The sequence below is a fragment of the Balaenoptera physalus genome (genome assembly GCF_965194825.1).
Source record: "Balaenoptera physalus genome assembly, contig: HAP1_SCAFFOLD_1864, whole genome shotgun sequence".
NCBI classification, from domain to species: domain Eukaryota; kingdom Metazoa; phylum Chordata; class Mammalia; order Artiodactyla; family Balaenopteridae; genus Balaenoptera; species Balaenoptera physalus.
This window is the reverse complement of record NW_028124939.1, coordinates 88,139-111,133: the sequence shown is the minus strand read 5'-3', so window position 1 is coordinate 111,133 and position 22,995 is coordinate 88,139. Positions and strand designations below refer to the sequence as shown.

Sequence of the window (22,995 nt, the reverse complement as noted above, 5' to 3'; positions counted from 1 at the left end):
TTGCACAGCAAAGGAAACCATAAACAAGACGAAAAGACAACCCTCAGAATGGGAGAAAATATTTGCAAATGCATCAACGGACAAAGGATTAATCTCCAAAATATATAAACAGCTCATTCAGCTCAATATCAAAGAAACAAACACCCCAATCCAAAAATGGGCAGAAGACCTAAATAGACATTTCTCCAAAGAAGACATACAGACGGCCACGAAGCACATGAAAAGATGCTCAACGTCACTAATTATTAGAGAAATGCAAATCAAAACTACAATGAGGTATCACCTCACTCCTGTTAGAATGGGCATCATCAGAAAATCTACAAACAACAAATGCTGGAGAGGGTGTGGAGAAAAGGGAACCCTCTTGCACTGTTGGTGGGAATGTAAATTGATACAGGCCCTATGGAGAACAATATGGAGGTTCCTTAAAAAGCTAAACATAGAATTACCATATGACCCAGCAATCCCACTACTGGGCATATACCCAGAGAAAACCGTAATTCAAAAGGACACATGCACCCGAATGTTCATTGCAGCACTATTTACAATAGCCAGGTCATGGAAGCAACCTAAATGCCCATCAACAGACGAATGGATAAAGAAGTTGTGGTACATATATACAATGGAATATTACTCAGCCATAAAAAGGAACAAAATTGAGTCATTTGTTGAGACGTGGATGGATCTAGAGACTGTCATACAGAGTGAAGTAAGTCAAAAAGAGAAAAACAAATATCATATATTAATGCATGTATGTGGAACCTAGAAAAGTGGTACAGATGAGCCAGTTTGCAGGGCAGAAGTTGAGACACAGATGTAGAGAATGGACATATGGACGCCAAGGGGGGAAAACTGCGGTGAGGTGGGGATGGTGGTGTGCTGAATTGGGCGATTGGGATTGACATGTATACACTGATGTGTATAAAATTGATGCCTAATAAGAACCTGCAGTATAAAAAAACAAACAATACAACTAATACTAAACTTTCATTGGGTTATTTGTATGGAAATATGTTAATATAAATGTTTCAGACATTACATGAAATTTCTAAAAATCTTATATTTGTATTTGTGTGGAAATATGTATGGAAATATGTTAATATAAATGTTCCAGACATTACATGAAATTTCTAAAAATCTTATATTTGTATTTGTATGGAAATATGTATGGAAATATGTTAATATAAATGTTCCAGACATTACATGAAACTTCTAAAAATCTTATATGTTCTGGTATAATGTTATAAGTCATAATCCTAGTTATTACTTTAAAATGTATATCTCAGAAATAACTAATTTTCTTGTCAACTGCATTATTATGAACTTTCATCAAATCTTTTACTGTGGTCATTTTTAAGTCTTTTGTCATTTACAGACAGTTCTGGGTGTACTCTGATGATTTTGCAAATATGTTCCTATAAAAGGGTTTCATCTTCAAGAAATTCATGGAAAAGACTCTGACAAGTACAGGTTTCTGGTCACTGACTGTACTGCTGAACTGAATGAATAAGCATTTTCAGAACTCTGATGAAAAACTGATGAACACATAAAAGTGCTAACAAAAGATCAAGATGAAAAAAAACAATTAATTACATGGGACTGAGTGAACTGATGAGGATGAGTATAATTTTTGTGACTTTCTGTCTGAATTTAAAAAAAAAAAAAAATCCCACAAGGACTCAGAGGCAAAGAATATACAAATCCATTTTCACTGCAAAGTAAAGGAGCTGTTACAGTGGAGGATTACTGGACTGAACGTCAATATTATGACATAGTATGAGTGTGTTTCATGTAGGGTAATTGCAATCATTGTTGCTTTTGTTGTGGTCATCCATGTACAATGCTTGGTGTCAGTCTATTTATCTCTTGTAAAAATAAAATATACTGTGTGTGTGTGAAAAAAAAAAAAAAAAAAGACGACTTGTAAGCCAACTGGAAGATCTGACCAACAAAATTGTGCAGTTTTTTCCCCCTTCCTTTAAATACAAGTATATGATTAAGAAGGGTTCCTTTCTCTGAATCTTCTCAGCCTCAAAATGTGACTTGGAGAGAAGAAGAAGAATATTGTGATGAGTAGTTAAAATGGTTGCTTTGAAATCCATTTGCTTTGAATGGTTGCTTTGAAATGGGAGGCAGCTAAATTTACGTTCTCTTCTTTGAGCTGTAGCTGGCTTTTTTGAAGTCAGTCCCATGCTTGTCTGGTTCAGGGGTCAGTCAGATATTTGGGTAAAATTTATACACAGAGTTTGGGGCTTCTCCTCCCTAACTCTGTACTTTCTGCCATTTTCACCTTCAGATTCCAGAAGCTATGACTGCCCTGAACTCTGTCTTCTAGTTCTCCACAAGAATGAGGCTGATTTCTATTGAAGCTTTAGCCTCCCTGTCAGATGTAACTCTGGAGTAGTCTCAGGCTAAAAGCAAAACAAATGAGAAACTCACCTTTTACCCTGTGGTTTTCTCTGTTTCTAAGTGTTAACTCCCCTCTAGTATCTGCTTTTTATATATTTATTTTTCCAGAAAATATATCCACCTTTTCTTTATTCAACTTAAATCACTGAACTACATCAAGCCAAAAAGCCCTACTATTTTACATGTTATATGCCAGAAAACATACCTCACTAGAATATCGTATAGTAGTAATTTGTTATATCTAGGCCTAGTTAGATAAAGAAACAGTATCGAGCAGAGCTTTTTTAACGAAAAAAGGGAGGAAGAAGCTGCAATTTCCTATTCCTACATTAATAATTTTCATTAGAGTCGGTGTTCTTTGTGGGAAGAGAAGAGAAAACTAAATATAAAACTAGAATTTATGCATTGGCCAAAATAAACAGACCTAGAGGAAAATGTTGTCTAATTAAAAGATCACTGAAAATTATTTGCAGGCTATGATATCTACAATTACTAATCATTCTTATGTATAGTGTTCTATAGAGATTTTTTTTTTTAACATAGAGATTTTCTGAGACTTGACCAGTTTCTCAAGTGTCCCTCCAGGATAAAAAATAGTAATAAAAATAAAATTAAACATTTAATCAGTTTTAAAATTTAAAAATCATTTAAAGTTAATAAGGAGCCATAGAGTATTATTTATTAAGACTGTGAGATAGCAACATTTTAGATTTAAGTATACAGAACATAATAATCCTTTGAGAAAACAAACAAAAATTTAATAGAAATGTACCATACATATGTTCAAATTAGGAAGTTTTAATTGACATGTGGTGTGGATTTTTTTCTTCATGCCTATTATTAGATTTAATATATTTTACAGTTCAAAAGATTAAATCTCTTTGTATTATTATGGTTTGACAGTAAACCTGGATTTTCAAGCACATGGGTGACAGTAATGCAACTGGAAAGTTTCAGAGATAATAATACAGACCCATGTAGAGGGTGTAATTGTCCCAGGGGGGTAAGAGACATAGGTGTACTTGCTTATTCATAGACTGGTGACAGTTTACTATGACGCTAATCCTTACTTGTTTGAATGAATTAAATATATTTAAAATGAATGGTCATGAAGGCTGAAACATTTGACGCTAACATCCTAGCAACATTTCTTAGTTTCCTGTTGGTACCGAAGTACAAAATGCTAGGAAATATCAGTGACGTTTATTGAAGCGATTTCCTTTTTCCGTACTTGTGGGTTGATACTTCCAATCAAGTGTTGCTGATTAGATTCTGAAAGCATGTAATTGATTTTCAAACTCTTTACATCCTGGTTGCTATGTTTAAACAGCCACATGAGAAACATTTCCTGAGTCTAGGTAGATTGCTTTTTGTTTTACATGAGCAATAGCTTAAAAGGTGAGTTGACATTTAAAGAAATAAATATTCAAGCACGAGGTACATTTGAAAGTCATTAAGATTAATAAAGGTTTACAATAACATATTATCCTTAAGTGTTGACACAAATACTATGCTGTACTTATCTGACACTAATCTGTCTAACATATGAAGAATGGAAGCAATGATTTGATTTTGACCCAAATAATGATGTAATCATAACCTTTGCAAGAATGAATTAAAGCATATTCTAACCTTTTCATTATTTCACATTTTCACTACCAGAAAATCATTACTCAAAAGGGAAAGGAATGATTTTGCAACGGGGTCTTGCTTAGGGTTATATTTCAATTCCTCATAATGAAACATAAAGGACAGGAAAAAGAAGGTGAGGACATTCTATCAAATCACTACTTGCAGTTTTTCATATGTAATACTCAGTATAGTTTAAGACTTAACCAAGAGAACAACACATTATGTCTCAGCAGCAAATCTGTCAATATGCTGATGGAGCAGAGGCATAATATATGTTATTTGAATATTGCAACAGGTAACTTTTATTTGTAAAATGCAAGGAAGATTTTACTTTAAGGGAAAAACTTCACAACCTAAGGATTTAATTAAAAAATATCAAGTGAACAAAAATTCTGAAAGCCTGTGAACATTAAACTAGATGAAAATTACAAACTTTTAATATGAAAAATTAAGTAGATCATCCCTTGATTTGTTGAGCATAATAAAGCTTATTGAAACTAATCAAATGACATTTTTTCTCATGAAGGTCTTTCTGATATATAGCATTGGAAACTTACTTCATTGTTCATGATCATTAATGCTGAATTTAATTTAATTCTATTTATTTTAATATTCAAACCTTTATTAGCTTCTGACACCGGTCAACCCCACTCCTGGGAGCAGTTCCCTCCTATACTTGTAAGATCATTTAATATCTACTTCGTAAGGAAGTCTGCATTTAGACTCAGGTTTGTTTGCTTGATTAATTTGGTGAACTTAAAGACATTGCTTAGTCAAAATTCAAACAACACATGGATTCTAAATTGCTCCAAGGTAAATTCTCAATTCTATACAATTTGCTGATTTTTAAAGGGGGGAAAAAAAAGATTTTCTAACTTTTCTCCAATTGTTTCCAAGGACAATTGACAATTTAATGCTATCATTTACATGTAGGCCAAAACATGATTTGTTCCTGTCTCCTTTTCACTTAATTCAACTTAAAAAAAAAAATGTATTGATGGCCCACAATGAGCCAGGTTTTATTTCACTTTCCAAAGATACTTTAGTGAATCAAACAAAGATGCCTGCCTTTGTGGAGCTTATATTCTAGAAGCGATGGGGCAGCAGATAATGATAAACATGGACACATAAATGATATTTTACATTAAAAGGCAATGAGCCTTATGGAATGAAAGAACAAGGAAAGGGTTTTCAATTGTAGGCGGGGCCTGGGGGTGGATTATACTTTTACTTAGGCTGGTATGGGTAGACCTCCTTTTGGTGATAGTTGAGCCAAAAATTTGAAGAAGTGAGGGACTTCACCCATGAAGATATCTGGGGAAAATTGACCCATTCAGAGTCAGAGCAAAATCCTAAATGCGGAACTTGTCTGGTATGTTTGGAGAAAGCTATGAAGCTAGTGTCACCGGAGAAGCAGAAGGTGAACCGGAGCTCCCGCTGCATCTCAGTGATGTGAGATGTCTGAGAACTAAGGGAGGGGTAATCATGTGGGGCTTTTAAGTCATTTTGAAGAGTTTGGTTTATATTCAGAGTGAAATGGGAGCTAATTTAGAAAGACTGAACTTCTGTTTGTTAATGACAATTCTGGCTACCATATAGAGAAGTTGTGGGAGAGGAACTGGGGTCAAATCAGGTCACCTAACGATCAAGCGCTTCCTGTAATTCAGACAGGGAGTGACAGAAAATACAGCCAATCCAAATAAGTACATCTATTTCAGGAAACACCCTGAAGCATCTTTGAATAGGACACTATCTAGTTTACACACCAGTCACATCCGATATTCAAAGGATTTTATAAGGTTATCACTTTAAGTTAAGTTTGGGAACACACATTCACTCCTCTTCTGTGGAGAATGGCTTTTGGCAAGATATTTTTAGTGCCATAACTACATTTCAGTGTGAATTATTTGGTGTGCAGATTATATAAAATGCTTTGACGTATACTATATCAGTACACAGTAAAATCAAAGAGGAGAACTAAGCAGGGCTTAATTCATAGGCCTAGTGTTGCAAACTTCTTTCCCTTTGTCCCTCTGAAATCTGCTTCTCAGAGTGAGACACAATAGGTTGAGCAACAAGCAAGGATTAGGTATGGTTCACATATGATTCCAGAGTTGGTTTATAATCTTGAATGAGAACTGAAAAGTCAAAACCCCTTTACTACAATTCCTTTTCATGTGACTCTTGGGCATGCCATGTTTAAGAGGTACTGTGTCCCACATCCCTTTAGAAATACTAAGTATTTATCTAACTGCCATTCTCCTAGCTCTTTCTAGTCATGGTTCCAAACTGAGCCATGATTTTGAACCATCATTCAACATTTTAACGAGTATGTATTTATGTATCTAGTAAGTTTGGCCAGCCTGGCATTTTCATATGGATTCCCACATATACAGTTTAGGAAGATTACACACATTAAAATGGTTCTTTCTTCCAAAAGTCCCTGTTATATTTACTATAGAGAAAAAAAATTGGATGATCATTTTAACCCTTGCTAATGTTTTTTACAAGATTACAAAAAGTTTTATCTAATAAATAACATAAAATATGTTTTATAAAATATAGATAAATTTTACAAAATATATACAGAGGTTGTATTAATAATTAGTAATTAGTAAATAATTAATAACCAATACAAAACCAATCAGGGGGTTGCTGCTCAGATACACAATTATGAGGATAAAAACAGAACAAAAACAAACATCACTGGAATACAGACCCCCCTCAGCTCCACCACTAACTAATAATAGGGATTGTCCTTAAGGACCTCCTGCCTCCCTCTTGCTGTCAGAATCCATTGTTAGCGACACCCTTTCTCTTTCATCCCTCCACATGTGTACAAAACTCCCAGTACAACTGTATTTAGCTGTGTTCTTTCTCATATCAGGTAAAAAGTAATATGCAAATAAACATGTAATCAAAGAGGTGAGTTATTTGTCAAATCTTGTGAGTTGCAAGGTCTTCTTAGTATGACAGCTAAGGAGAAATTCAATGTTTATATTAGGAAAAAAAACGAATTTAATTATGAAATGTAATCAGCACTCATATGCTGTGTGCCTGCTCCTTGAAAAAAGTTTTGCTAAGTCATGCCTTCAATTTCAAGACCTTACAGTTCATTGGAATGAGGAACTATGAATAGATATGTGCACATCACTACCTCCAGTATAAGACACTGGGAGAGAAGAGCTGGAAGGTAGCACTATAATGCCCTAGATTGCACTAGACATTAAATCTTTACCCATAGGATACCCATTTCATTTTACTAAATGGCTCTCTATAAACCTAGTGAAATGAATGATTTGCCAGATATTGTAAAGAGGGTAGAACTACAGGATTTTATAGTGTAGGTTCAAACTCTTTGCCTGACTCTCATAGTTTATAAGCTAGTCTCTTGCAGCCTTCACACAATGATGTTAAAAGCAAAGCAGCTACAAATTCCCTACCGTCGTCCTGGGCCCCCGTATCTCCAACCAGGAGTCGCTGAGAGGACAGAGCAAAGCGTCACCCTGCTGAATAGCAATTACTGCTTCTGTAATACCTATAATAACTGGCCCTAGTTTATAAAATTGAAACAAATTGCTTACAAGTGATTATTTTCAAGCAACATAAATAGTTTAAAGCTACTGCATCTGAAAAGTTAATTACCCTGAGTGCAACTCAGCATAATTTGCCTTTATAAAATATTTTATATTAAAAACCAGGCTGTTCACTAATGTCAGACAAAGGATTGTTCCCTTTGTGACAAGTTCACTTTTAATTTGCTTTTATTAATTATTTACTGATCCTATTAATAAAGAAAAACTGGAAATATATTACATAGCCTTTTATTTTTGGAAATTGAGATGTATTTAGAACTAAAGAGGAAATGAAGGAAGTAAATGTTCTTGTAATTCTTCACTCTCTGGCCGCTTCTATTCCAGAGACAGGAACAGCCCCCAAGACCACACTGTGAATTCGTCTGAGAATATCAACTGGGCTCAGAAACTTCCTCTCCCCCGCCCTCCAGCAAAACACATTTTATAACCAATCTTAACGAGCTGCAGTCTAGTGACTGTCAGTGGCCAGACCAACAAAGCTGACAAATTAATTTACCTTAAAGCATAGTTAAGTGGTAATAGCAGTGCTGTTTTCTCAGAGAATGTTTGCATTTCAGTAGGGACTCCAGGTTACCCCAAAGGAATTGACAATTAATAGTGAAGCTATACAAATGGCACTGATCAGAAATACCTATACAAATGGGACAGTATTAAGGTATATATATTTTTTCTACATATATTTGCTCCTACAATTTCAATTAGGTAATGATTTTCTGTTTTCTTTCTCAATGGACATTTGTTGTAGGAAAGCAGAAAAAAGCAGCTTAAAGCCAAAGACTTTTCCAGTATTTTATAAAATCTGAAATTGAATAAAGAGGTAGGTGTTCCACATTAGAAATAAAGAGGATGATAACTTTGGGAAAGACAAGCCAACGACGGGCTGGTTTTCCCCAAGGATGAAAGCAGGTTGGAAGAACCTGAGGATTGTGAGAGTCGTGAGCCGACCTCCACCTGTTTGTGGGGAGGAGGCTGGGGGTGAGCTCGGGCTTATGGAAAAGGATGGAACTGAGCAACGTGGACGCTGGATCCCCACCCAGGAGCATCTGTATTGACCTAGTTCCTGAGCACGGCCCAGAAGCAACAGAGCTAATGGGAATGTGTCCTATAATACCTTGGGGCCATGTAAACATGTAAAGCACTGCGTTGTGCTGGAGTGGAAGTGTGCGCCCCAGTAATTGAGTTTAAATTGTACTTCTCCCATTCCTAGTAACTCTATTTTTGCATCCACACCCCAATCTCTCAGCTTCTGTCTTTCTAGGTGTCTCCTTGAGCACTATACATCACAGCAGATGCAAAGCAGGGTGTGATACGTCTTTCTGGAGCATCAAGTTTTTTTTGTTTTAAAGTATTTATTTATTTCTTTATTTATGGCTGTGTTGGGTCTTAGTTTCTGTGCTAGGGCTTTCTCTAGTTGTGGCAAGCGGGGGCCACTCTTCATCGCGGTGCGCGGGCCTCTCACTGTCGCGGCCTCTCTTGTTGCGGAGCACAGGCTCCAGATGCACAGGCTCAGTAATTGTGGCTCACGGGCCCAGCTGCTCCGCGGCACATGGGATCTTCCCAGACCAGGGCTCGAACCCGTGTCCCCTGCATTGGCGGGCAGATTCTCAACCACTGCGCCACCAGGGAAGCCCGAGCATCAAGTTTATTAACTAGAATTGGAAGAACCAAGGAGTCCTTGGAACAAGAACTATCCCCCTCCCCCACCAACACGGAAGACAGAAGAGTGGGGGAGGGGAGACGTGACCCAGGAATGACAGTCCAGTCTCTGAAGTTTCACCCAGGTGGGGGTTGAGGGGCAGACCTGCAGCCACGGTGGCCTCACTTTCGGTCGCCCGGGCTGCTCCGGACCATCCTCTGAGCTGGCCAGGGTCTTGGATACGATGCTTCTGAAGGCCGCGCAGAGAACACCCTCATCTTCCCCTGCACCGGGCCCCAGGGAGCGCGGCGGCCTGACCTTCCTGCCTCGGTCATGCATGGGGTTCACATGGGCTCACTTTATTATGACGCCTCATGCTGGGCAGCTTGCAACAAAGATGTTTCAAAACAAAGTTCCAGATTCTCCTAGCCACCCCTTGCTTTTTCTGGCTGTGGCCAGAGGGAGTGGATGAGGACACACTCTCAGGCTGCCCAGTGTGGGAGGACCCTCCAGTGTTGGACACACCCGGGGGGCAGCTGGTTCCCTCTGGGGCTCCAATCCTGCTGCTGGTGGAGGGGGATGTCCCAGTGCCACACTGGGGGGCTGGGCTGGGGGTGGCAGTCCTCGACTGCAGGCTGGGTGGGGGACAGGCAGACTCACCGGTCTTCTGCCCCGCCTGCTGGTCTTCCTGCAGCTGCACGTTTTCTCCCTGGTAGAGCCACCTGCTTTTCAGGGGGGACACCACAGGGCTTGGAGAAGGCTCGAGTTCACTGCCGCTGAGGTCCCCGCGACAGAAGGGCCTCACAGTTACGATGGAGGCCCCTACCTGGGGTTTCTCGGCGCTCACACTGCCTGTTCCAGCATCCTGGATCTGGTCGCAAGTCAAGCCCGGAGTCGTCACCGTTGTCACCTTCAGGTCCTCTTCACAGGGTGGCTGGAGTGGCTCCTTCTGGCCCATGTTTAACCAAGCATGCCTCATGAGGTCAGGTAAGGTGCCTCTGTCACTGGGGTTGAGGGCAATCATTTTTTGTAATAGATCCCTTATCTCCAAAGACAGATAAGGTGGGATGTGGTATTTCCCTTGTAGGACTTGCTTCCGCAGCTCCTGGAAGTCTTTTCCCACAAAGGGCCGGGACCCAGTTACCATGGCGTAGAGCACTACTCCCAGGCTCCACACGTCCACCGCAGGGCCGCTGTAGCTCTGCCCCAGGAAGATTTCCGGGGCACAGTAAAGGGGTGTGCCGCAGATTGTGTCCATTTGTCCAGAGTCATCACACTTGTTGCTGAGGCCAAAGTCTGCAAGTTTGATATTCATGTTCGAATCAAAGAGGAGGTTCAGTGGCTTCAGGTCCCGATGCACGATGCCCCTCTGGTGGCAGTGCTGCAGGGCGGAGAGCAGCTGCCGGAACGGGCCTCGGGCCTCCGCCTCTGTCATACGGCCATGGATCTTCAAATAGTGGTACATGTCCCCCCCACTGAGGTACTCCATCACCAGAATAAATGCCTCCTCTGTGTTAATCGCCCCCAGCAGTTTTACAATATTGGGGTGATTCAGGAGCTTCATACCGCACACTTCCCGGAAAAGTGCCTGGACACTTGCGACGCTCTGACGCCTTTTCTTAACCACCTTGAGAGCCACCTGTGTCCCGGTCAGAATGTGCCGCGCCAACTTCACTTTACCGAAGGTGCCTTCACCAATGGTGCGGAGGATCTCAAAGCCATCAATATGAGCCTCCTTGTCAGCAGAGTTGGCTGTGAGGCCCTGCATCGTGGTGACCTGCTAACTACACTGACTGACAGCACTACCTAGCAACGCTAACTACGCTAACTAACAATGCTAACTGTACTAACAGTGCTAAGTGTGCTGTCTCTACTAACAACGCTAACTACGCTAACTGTACCAACGGCGCTAACTAGCACTAACTACACTAACTATGCTAATCAAGTATTAACTACACCAGCTATGCTAACTATACCAACAGTACTGACTATGCTAACTGTACTAATCTAGCAATACTAACTAAAATTAAGATACAAATGAGAAAAAGAACAAAGGAAGAAAAGAAAGCAGAAGAAATGGAAAAGAAACACCAAAAAATGGAGAAGAAAAAATTTAAAACTAAAAGAAATGATAAAGAGAGAAAAATGAGAAGAAGGCAAAGAAGAAAGAAAAATGAGAAAAATAAAAAAGAGTAGAGAAAAGAGAAAAACAAATCAACAAAATGGCAGCAACAAGGAAAAAACAAGCTAACTGTAGGTCCAAGGCCGTCAGGTCACCAAAAGCAGCTTCCTGGGCTCTAAGGACCAAAAACCTGGGCCCAGCTGCCCCTTTTACAGGGCTCTGTGAAGTACATCACAGTGGTGCACTCTGAGGTCAGAGCAAGAAATGGACGCATCACAGCTGGGGGTAAACCACAGGGGTTTTCTCACTTCTTGAGTTCAAGGCCCCTTTACACTTAGGAAAAAGGATCCCAAAGAAATTTTTCTTTACGTGTGTTATTAGACATTGGTATTCACTTTGTTATAAATTAAAATCTGTAGGATACTTCAGTGGCCTTTTTATTTCTCGTTTGAAAATCTGTAATAATTTTAAAGACCTCATAATCTCTACACTTGAAATATTCAATTCCTTTTCCTTAAATTCTGGTCTCAAAATAATGTTGCAACTTAACTGACTTCACGATACTATACAAAATGTTCTGCTGCATAAGACACGATAAGGTACATTATGAAAGTTCTATGAAGCTGAGAGAAGATTTGCCAGGAAGGTCATGAGCAGATTTCTCATCAGGAGCCTCGGAGGCCAGATGGCATGGCTCAATGTACTTCAAGTGTTGAAGGAAAGAAACCGTCAACCAAGAATCCTATATCTAGCAAAACTTTCCTTCGAAAATGAGGGAGAAATCAAGACATTCCCAGTTAATCAAGAGTTGAGAGAGTTCTTAACCACCAGACCCGCCTGCCACAGGGAGTTCTTCAGGTTGGAGTCAAGGACCCTGCACAGTAGCTCAAAGCCTTATGAAGAAATAAAGACCTCTGGCAAAAGTAGATAGACGGGCGATGAGAAAAGCTAATACTGTTGTAACTTTGGTTTGTAGCTCCACTTTTTGTTTTCTATTTGATTTAAGAGACTAATATATAATAAAACACACCACACACATAGAAATCAAAAAAAAATCTATACCTAAAGCTATCACTAGAATTAAAAAATTTCACACATCTTATTAATATATACACTTGATGAAAAAAGCGTTGAAAATTAGCATCAATATTGATATAACTATTTAGGAATTTAGATGACATGTTCCCCTATGTAATTAAATTAATATTTGGGAGAAAATTAGGAGATAAAAATTCTTTGAAATCTTAACATTTCATTATAAAAATAACCTTAATAATTACATAAATGAAGTAGAACTTTGGTGTGTAGATTTCTATCTACATATACATGGAAAATTATGAAATATATACAAACATGTACACACAGAATGGCCTTTACATATTCTATGAAAAATTCGTTCCCACCAACTAATGTATCACGGAAAAAAATTTCCAGAGGAGATATAGATAGATAGATAGATAGATAGATAGACAGACGGACAGATATGGATATATGTATCTATGTTTGCCTCTATAGACCCTTACTAGTAGTTGGCATTATGGATGGTTCCACTAATTGACTCTTCTCAAATTTCTCCATGTAAGTTTGAGATAAACATGTAGGACAGCTTTCTTACCATGTGGGTAGTAAATGGGAGCAACAAGGGCTATTGAAGGAGAACACAGCACATTGCTGCGTTAGTCTACTGAATATACTAAAGGGAGAAATTGAACCATCCCCATGTCAATCCTTGGGGATTAAGCAGAAGAACAAGGTGTTTACGTTACTCAAGTTTCAAACAAGCGAACAGACACCTCAGCACTTCCAGGTAACTACATTTCCACAAAAACTCCTATGAACATGCCAATAAGTCCAGAGCATCAAGAACTATGGCTAAAGAGGCCTTATGAGGCACTCAAAGACCTCACTTAGCCTAGAGTAAGTGGTTATACAGACTAATCCTTCTGTAACCCAAGTGAGGGGTGGAGAAGAAGCACTTCCTCATAGCATAGGGCAGTGGTGATGGACAGAGAATATGCAAGGAATGAACTCTTAATACTGGCATCTTGTAGGCACACAGAGTATATAGATCATAGGAACAATGAGAAAAGAAACCTTTAGTTCCTTTAATTGGCTGAATTCATTAGAGGCTAGTATGGTTTCGACAAAAAAAAAAAAAAAAAAAAAAAAGAGGCTCTTTCTAGCACAAGAGTTGGAAGATTGGTGGCCTATTTCAGTAGTTCTTATATAATCCAAACTCAGGTGAACAAGTGTTAGAGACAATATACTTTATTATGATCAATCTTTGTAGGAGAGGCATAAACCCAGTCTGATTATATTTGAAAAAAAACTACTGTGATAATACTTCCCTTCCACGTGTTGGAGTATAATCTGCCATAATATATTTGGAGAAAATCTGGAATTTATCACATTCACAGTGAAAAAAAGAACAATCTGCCAGGGATTGGGGAGGGGAGGAGGGAAGGATGAACAGCTAGAGCAGACAGGATTTTTAGGGCAGTAAAACTATTCCACATGATGTGGTGGTAATGGTGGGTACATAACATCATGCCTTTGACAAAACCCACAGAACTGTAGATCACAAAGAATGTGAGCCCTTAAAATAACTGACTTTATTTTATAACAATGTATCAATGTAGGTTCAATTTTAACATGCTTACCACACCAAGGCAAGATGTTAATAATGAGGGCAAGGGAAGGAGTGGGAGGGGGAGTATATGGGAACTCTGAACATTCTGCTCAATTTTTCTGCAAGCTCAAAACTATTCTAAAAATAAATTCCAATAATTCAAAAAATGTAAAGGGAATAAGAAAGGTATATGAAGTTAATACTAAACTAAAAACTTTGGAGTAGGCATATTAATTTCAACAAAGCTGATTTAAGAATCAGCTTGGGACACCTGGAAACAAAGGGCAGGGTTAGCCCCTACAGCCAGTGCTGCTTTACAAGATTTGGAATAAACACATAACTGAGTCTTTTGCTCCATGTGGGAGTGAAGAAAAGTGTAGGAGGGGCCTTGCCTCCAGCCTTACAGTCAGCTCCCTGAGGGGTTGTTCTCTATCTTGTTTCATAGTGAGACTGTTTATTGGTGACATTCTTTCTGGGTCAAAACCATTCCAGTGGGGGTAAGCTGAGACGAAGTGAGAGAGTGTCATGGACATACATACACTACCAAATGTAAAACAGATAGCTGGTGGGAAGCAGCCGCATAGCACAGGGAGATCAGCTCGGTGCTTTGTGACCACCTAGAGGGGTGGGATAGGGAGGGTGGGAGGGAGATGCAAGAGGGAGGAGATACGGGGATATATGTATACATATAGCTGATTCACTTTGTTATACAGCAGAAACTAACACAACATTGTAGAGCAATTATACTCCAATAAAGATGTTAAAAAAAATTTTTTTTAATTAAAAATACCAAGGAAAAGGTGGGACATTACATATTAATAAAAGTATCAATTCTCCAAAAAGACATAAAACTCCTAAAGTTGTGGAATCTGACATCAAGCTTTCAATATATGTGAAGCAAAAACTGATAGATCAAGTAGGTACAGAATCAGTAAGGATAGACTTGACCAGGACAGTAATAGCAATCAAACTAATATAATTGGCATTTATAGACTACTCCACTCAACAACAATAAAAGATACATTTTTCTCAAGCTCATGTGGATCACAGAGAAAAGTCTCAAGAGGAATTTTAAAAAGCAATTATATAGAATTAAAAATTTTAAAAAAATTGTAGATACAGAGAAAGCAGTGCTGAGAGGAAAATTAAGTGCATATATTCAGAAAGAAGAAAGATCTATAATCAGTAATCTGAGCTCCACCTCAGGAAACTAGAGAATGAAGAACAATTTAATATTAGTGTAAACAGAAAGTAAAAAGAAATAATACATATGTGAGCATAAGTTATTGAAACTGAAAACTTTAGTAGAGAAAATCAATGAAACCAAAAACTTCTTTGAAAAGACCAGCAAAACTGATAAACCTCTAGCCAGGTTAACAGAAAAAGAAAAGAAAAGAAAAAATAATTACCAGTATCAGAAATTAAAGAGACGTCATCCTGACCTGTTTCATGAATGTTAAAAAGGCAGTAAAGAACAACAAGCAGAACTCTATAATTTAGATGAAACAGAATGATTTCTTCACAGACACAAATGCTTAAAACTTACACAAGGAGAGACAGGTAATCTGATCAGGCCCATATCTATTAAAAAAAAAATTGTATCAATAATCAAAAACCTTCCAAAAAAGAAACCTTCAGTTCAGATAGTCACCGGTGAATTTTACCAAATCAAAAGAAAGGGTGCCAATTACCACAATCTCTTCCAGAAAACAGAAGCTGAGGAAACTCATTCTATGAGGTCAGCATTACCATAATACCAAAACCAGACACAAGCATTACGTGACATAAAAATATTTATATATCATGTTAAGAAGTTGAAAACTTTCTCACTAAAATCCAGAAAAAAGGAAAGATATTCTCTTTTACTCTTCCTACTCTCCGTTTTACTGAGATTTTTAGCTAGTACTTTAAAACAAGAAAAAAAAAAAAAAAAGAGAAAGTATTTGGCTTGGAAAGGATTACATAAAGCTGTCTATACTTGCAGATGACATGACTGTCTCTGCAGAAAAATATAATTTTGGAAAATTATGGAAATAATAAAGGACCATAACAAGGTCACAGGATTCATGGTTTAGTATATATTTTTGTGTATATGCTATACATACATATATATGTATTTTGTATATATACCGTACATATAAATATAAACACACATACATTTAATACGTCAATGAAATTTGAAATTAAAACATACCATGTTGGGCTTCCCTGGTGGTGCAGTGGTTGAGAATCTGCCTGCCAATGCAGGGGACACGGGTTCGAGCCCTGGTCTGGGAAGATCCCGCGTGCCGCGGAGCAACTGGGCCCGTGAGCCACAACTACTGAGCCTGCGCGTCTGGAGCCTGTGCCCTGCAACAAGAGAGGCCGCGACAGTGAGAGGCCCGCGCACCGCGATGAAGAGTGGCCCCCGCTTGCCGCAACTAGAGAAAGCCCTCGCACAGAAACAAAAACCCACCACAGCCAAAAATAAATAAAATAAATTTCTAGTTAATATTAAAAACAAAAAAAAAACATACCATGTATATTGTACCATAAAAATGAAGTACTTAAATATAAATCTAACAAAATATGTATAGGAACTATATGTGCAAAACTATAAAATGCTGATAAAAGAAACCAAAGATTAAATAAATCAAGAGTTATTCTGTGTATACTGACTGGAAAAATCAATATTATTAAGATGTTTATTCTTCTTAACTGTATCTATATATTCCATGCAATTCCAATCAAAATTCCAGTGAGCTCTTTTCTTGATATTGACACACTAATATCAAGTTAATGTGGAAAGGAGAAAGACCTAAAACAGCCAAAACAATAATAGAAGATTAACAGCATAGCTGTAGTGCTAACAATTCCTGATTTCAAGAATTACTATAAAGCTACAGTAATCAAGAGAGCATGATATTGGCTCAAGAGTAGACACATAGATCAATTAAACCATAGAAACAGCCCAGAAGGAGAGGCACAGAAATGCAGTCAACTGGTATTTCACAAGGGACAAAGACAATCAAGAGAGAAATAGATGAATGGATAAACAAAGTGTGGTACATTCAAACAGTGCAATATTCTTCAATGAAGAAAAATAAATGAACTAAAATGCCATGAAAGGATATGGATGAATATTAAATGTATAGGGTAAAATGAAAGAAGCCAGTAGCAAAAGTCTACATACTGAATTATTCCACTTATATGACATCTGGAAATGACAGAACCTATAGGCATGGTAAATCAGTAATGGCCAGTAGATTAAAGAAGGGCTAGAAATGATGATGAAACACAGGGAATATGTTCAGAGTTTCAAAACAATGCTGTATACTTTCATTGCAGATACATGACACTAAGCATTTGTAAAATTCCATAGAGCTTTACAGCTCAAATAGTAAATATTAATATAAACAAATTTTAAAAAATCATTTAAGAGGTCAGGGGAATCCAGGATGGGTGCAGAATGTAACTCGGGGCTGGGTATATGGGAACTGTCTGTATTACCCTTTCAATTTTTCTATAAATCTAAAATGTTTTCTAAAAACAAAAACTTATTTTTAAAAAATTCTGCAAGACACAAATAGAATACATTCAAAGAAAGTCACATCATAGTCAAACATCATAAATGAAAATAATATTTAACCAGAAAATAAAAAGATACATTATATTCTGGCACAACAATAAGAAGAATGAGAGCTAACATCATCAGAAACAAGTGAAGCCAGAGATAATAAAATCATATATTTAATGAAATTATAGGAAAAATGTGTAACCCCCAAACTTTATCTCTACTAATAATTTTGTCCCAAAATTAAGGTTAAATAATGAAATTTTCAAATAAACAAGAACAGGCAGAATTTGTTGCTAGCTGAACCAGACTGCAAGGAATACTGTTGATAGCTCTTCAGATAAGACAAAGAAAACCAAACCAAACCAAAACAAACAAACAAAAATGAGCACAAATTTACTGATGTACGTATCTGCAGGAAGAAACGAAGAGCACCGGAAAGGGAAATTGTGAATTTAACCATAAAATAATATTTATAAAATATATTAAATAGTTACTAACTCTTTAAAGAAAAAACTACACTGTGCATACATAACACATAATAGAAGGAGAATGAGTGACAACTAAAGTACAAAGGACAAAACAACAATACATGGTATTTTACTTACAATAATGGCTAACTGGCATAATTTAAGTCACTTTGAAAAGGTAAAGATTAAAAAGCTGAATTTAGAAAATAACCAGTAATAACACAAAGCAACATACATTTAAAACACTGACAGAATTAACAGGAGTTACAGAAAAATATACAATGAACCACAGCTATTTCAAACAGGATTTTCGCATAATTAAAAACAAAACAATCAGTAATGCTATAAAAGCTTTATTTTTTATTGAAGTAAAATTGATGTATACCATTATAAAAGTTTCCGGTGTGCAACACTGTAATTCAATACACAACGGGATCATCATCAAAAGTGTAGTTATCATCCATCACCACAGAGTCGATCCCTTTTACCCATTTTGCCCACCTCTCAACCCCTTCTCCTCTGCTGTATCTCTTCTAGATATAAAAGTTTTAAACTATATTATTATCTAACTTACCTAACAGAAATTTATAGAATACTACATCTGGCAGCTAAAATACATAGTCTTTGGGGCTATAAAACAAGTCTCAATAAGTCACAAAGGATCATATGTTCTGTGAACATACATAAATGAATAAATGCTTTCGCGAAGAATAATGAGATAATCTTATGTGTTTGAGAATTAGCAGTACGTGTCTAAATGAACACTTGTTTAAAAAAATGCAATGGGAATTTAAAATATATTATTGACAGTATGGAAATAGAAATGTACCTTATCAAAACTTATATGATTGAGGCAAAACAGTCTTTGGCTATACTTTATCATTTAAATATGAAAGTTTAAAAAATCAATCAGCTAAGCCTCCATCTCAAGATTCTAAAAAGGAAAAGGGGAAATTTAAAACCCAGAGGAAGAAGAAGGATAAAAAGTAGAATGATGAGAACAAAGATCAAAGATATAAAATAGAGAAAAATAACAAAGCCATAAGCGTTAATCTTTGAAAGTTTAATAAAATTGATAAACTCTGTAGTAGTAGAATAATACCCCCTCCCAAGTTGTATAAGTGTTATTTCCCAGAACCTGGGAATATGTTCCCTTACGTGGCAAAGAGACATTGCAGATGCAGTTAAGTCAGGATCTCCATAGCGTTTCCTGAATTACCCTGGTGAGCCAGTGTAATCACAAAGGTCCTTATTTTGAAAAAGAGTAGACGAGGGAAGCAGAAGTGTCGGAGTCAGAAAAGGAGATGTGACAGTGGAAGCAAAGTGAGAATGATTTCATTTCAGGCTGTAAGTATGGAAGGGGGCCAGTAGCTGAGGATTGGGGAGAGCCTCTAGAAGCTGAGAAAGGCAAGAAACTGGATTCCCAGAATGTGCAGAAGGAATGGGGTCCTGTAAACATTTTAACTGTAGCTTAGTTAGACCTATTTTGAACTGTGATCTCCAGAACTGTAAAATAATCAATTTGTGGTGTTTTAAGTCACTAAGATTGTGTTAATTTGGTACAGCAGCAACAGGAAACTAAGAGAAACCCTTAGCAAGACTGATAAAAAAATGTAAAGTACACACAAATTAACGTTAACTGAAAGCAGTATAGTGGTGCCAATACACATATTTTCAAATTAAAGGAGAATAAGAGAATAGTGTATTTCCTTCTTGATTTTCAATACTGTATTTAGCAGAAACCAACTTTATTTATTAGCATAAGGACATAGGGGCGACAATGAAAAACAACAATCATAAGGAGAAAAAAGAAAAGAAAACAAAATGTACTATTTAATTAATTGTAAATGGATTAAAAAAATCATCCATTTTTAATTTGCTGTTTGTTAACTTTTTTTTTTTTAACATCTTTATTGGAGTATAATTCCTTTACAGTGTTGTGTTAGTTTCTGCTGTATATCAAAGTGAATCAGCTATACATATACATATAGCCCCAGATGCCCTCCCTCTTGCCTCTCCCTTCCCCCGTCCCTATCCCACCCCTCTAGGTGGTCACAAAGCACGGAGCTGATCTCCCTGTGCTTGAGTATCTTTTTAAAACAGCAAGATGTCCGGATCCTAATATCAATAAAACAAATTAGGACCATAAATGACTCCATTAAAATAAATCTGTTGCCCATAAATTTTCTAGCAATTAATATAAATCAACTTTATTATAAATTGTATAGTACACTCCTGCCAAACTGAGAACTATATATTTTATTTCCATCTGTATTTTGAAGTGTGAATACTAGAAAATTAGCTTTAATAAAAGCTCAATTAATCTAAGTAATAATGCCTAAATATCTCTTGGTGTGAAGGGTCTTGAAACACATGACTTTCCATCCCAATGCCAGTTTTGTCTAATCATCTTATGGGCAAAATTTATGTCATATTTTTACTTTGAAAAATCTATTTGGAACAAAGAAAACTATAGTTAGGCAACAATTCCTGTATTGTTGAAAATTAGCAACTGTTATCACAACAACAACAATAAAATGTACTTTGACTCCAATGTAATTATGTACTTAATTTTTCTCTTTTTTAGTTTTCAAGAACCATTTTTTATTAAACCCATATAAGAAAATTTACTTATCGGTGTTATTTCTATTTAATTTACAAGAAGACTGAAGCAACAGTTATGTCAGTATTATATATTGCTTAAATTTTTTCACTGATTTTATGTTAGAGTTATTTGGAAAGTTTATAGTCCTTAAATTTCGATTAATGTCCTCACATTTTGTTGCATGTGTGCTCAGTTCTCCCAAAAATTATTTGAACTTGACCACTCTGAATATAAAGCTGGCATTCAAGTCGATCAAAAAATTACTTATGTCTTTGGTGAAATGTCTATTTACGTCTTCCGCCCATTTTTTAATTGGATTGTTTGTTTTTTTTGATATTGAGCTGCACGAGCTGTTTGTATATTTAGGAGATTGATCCTTTATCAATTGTTTCATTGGCAAATATTTTCTCCCATTCTGAGGGTTGTCTTTTCATCTTATTTATGGTTTCCTTTGCTGTGCAAAAGCTTTTAAGTTTAATTAGGTCCCAGAAGACATACAGATGGCCAAGAGGCACACGAAAAGATGCTCAACATCACTAATTATTAGAGAAATGCAAGTCAAAACTACAGTGAGGTGATACCTCACACCGGTCAGAATGGCCATTATCAAAAAATCTAGAAACAATAAATGCTGGAAAGGGTGTGGTGAAAAGGGAACCCTCCTGCACTGTTGGTGGGAATGTAAGTTGATACAACTATGGAGAACAGTGTGGAGGTTCCTTAAAAAACTAAAAATAGAACTACCATATGACCCAGCAATCCCACTACTGGGCATATACCCTGAGAAAAGCATAATTCAAAAAAGAGACATGTACCACAGTGTTCACTGCAGCACTATTTACAATAACCAGGACATAGAACTAACCTAGATGGATAAAGAAGATGTGGCACCTATAGACAATGGAGTATTACTCAGTCATAAAAAGAAACGAAACTGAGTTATTTGTAGTGAGGTGGATGGACCTAGAGTCTGTCATACAGAGTGAAGTAAGTCAGAAAAAGAAAAACAAATACGTATGCTAACGCATATATGGAATAGATTCCATATATGCAATCTAAAAAAAAAAAAAAATGGTACTGATGAACCTAGTGGCAGGGCAGGAATAAAGATGTAGACATAGAGAATGGACTTGAGGATATTGGGGTGGAAGGGAAAGCTGGGGCGAACTGAGAGTATGACATACATACACTACCAAATGTAAAACAGTTTGCTAGTGGGAAGAAGCAGCACAGCACAGGGAGATCAGCTCGGTGCTTTGCGATGACCTAGAGGGGTGGGATAGGGAGGATGGGAGGGAGGCTCAAGAGGGATATGGGGACACGTGTATGCATATGGCTGATTCACTTTGTTGTACAGCAGAAACTAACACAGCATTGTGAAGCAACTATACTCCAATAAAGATCTATTTAAAAATTACGTATGATTTAAGTGAAATTCATTAAGACTAAGTACTTAATGAAAATTAGCAAGGTGTTTCATCTCTCTTCAGAAACAAATATCCATTTTTACCTTTACTTGATATATCTGAAGTAACGTATATAGATTTGCCTTTGAATATTACATTTCTTCCATCTGGTCCACTACTATTTTGGAAAGCTTGGTCCTTTCTGAGTGAGAAACATAAGATTTGAAATGATTAAGGTCCATTTATAACATTACTATTTGCTTAAATTTTATATCATTATCTGTCATTATTGAGTAGAATGCATCACCCCTGAAGGAGGCATATGAGTCTAATGGTAAAAATATAAGGATGAGGCATATATTTAGGTCATGGATAACTCAGCAGGTAATGAAGAACGGAGGAGGCATTTAAAATCCCCTACATTTGAAAATCTTGTAAGCCAAAAGATGATTCTTAAACTACAGAAAATGTTATGTGTTTATCTAATTGCTTGATAGTGTTTCTTGTTTTCTTTCATAAAGATGCATGGTACTGCTATTGGGGAAATTAAATTTACTTAGACCGCATGAAATCGTAAAGTAAAACAGTACTAATTATTACTAATACTAATACTATGAGAAGAAGAAGGAGAAGAAGGAGAGGAAGAGGGGAAAATTCAATTGTAATAATATCCATTTTTAAGTATTTTATGTCCCAAGCTCTCTGCTATGTGGTATATGTGAATTAACTTATTAAATCATCTCACCAGACTTGTGGGTAAGTACTACACTATATAAGATTCTTTTGCCTGAAAAAAATAGAAAATCCCAATTCAGTAAGAAAAATTTATTACCTCATATAGCAAAGACTCTAAAGGTCAGGCACCCCCAGGGTTGTTTAATTCAGTGGCTGAATGATGTCATCAAGAACCCAGCTCTTTTCGTTATTTTCTGACCCG

At 37.0% G+C, this 22,995-nt stretch overlaps 1 long non-coding RNA gene across 1 annotated transcript in view; it reads right to left on the bottom strand.

Annotated features, from left to right (window-relative positions):
* Positions 1-16,065: 16,065 nt before the first annotated feature.
* LOC309654070 overlaps positions 16,066-22,995 on the bottom strand; it is a 60,154-nt gene continuing 53,224 nt past the window's right edge. Inside the window, exon 3 of the long non-coding RNA XR_014259797.1 lies at positions 16,066-16,373. This is a non-coding gene — a long non-coding RNA (uncharacterized lncRNA). The remainder of the gene's footprint in view (positions 16,374-22,995) is intronic.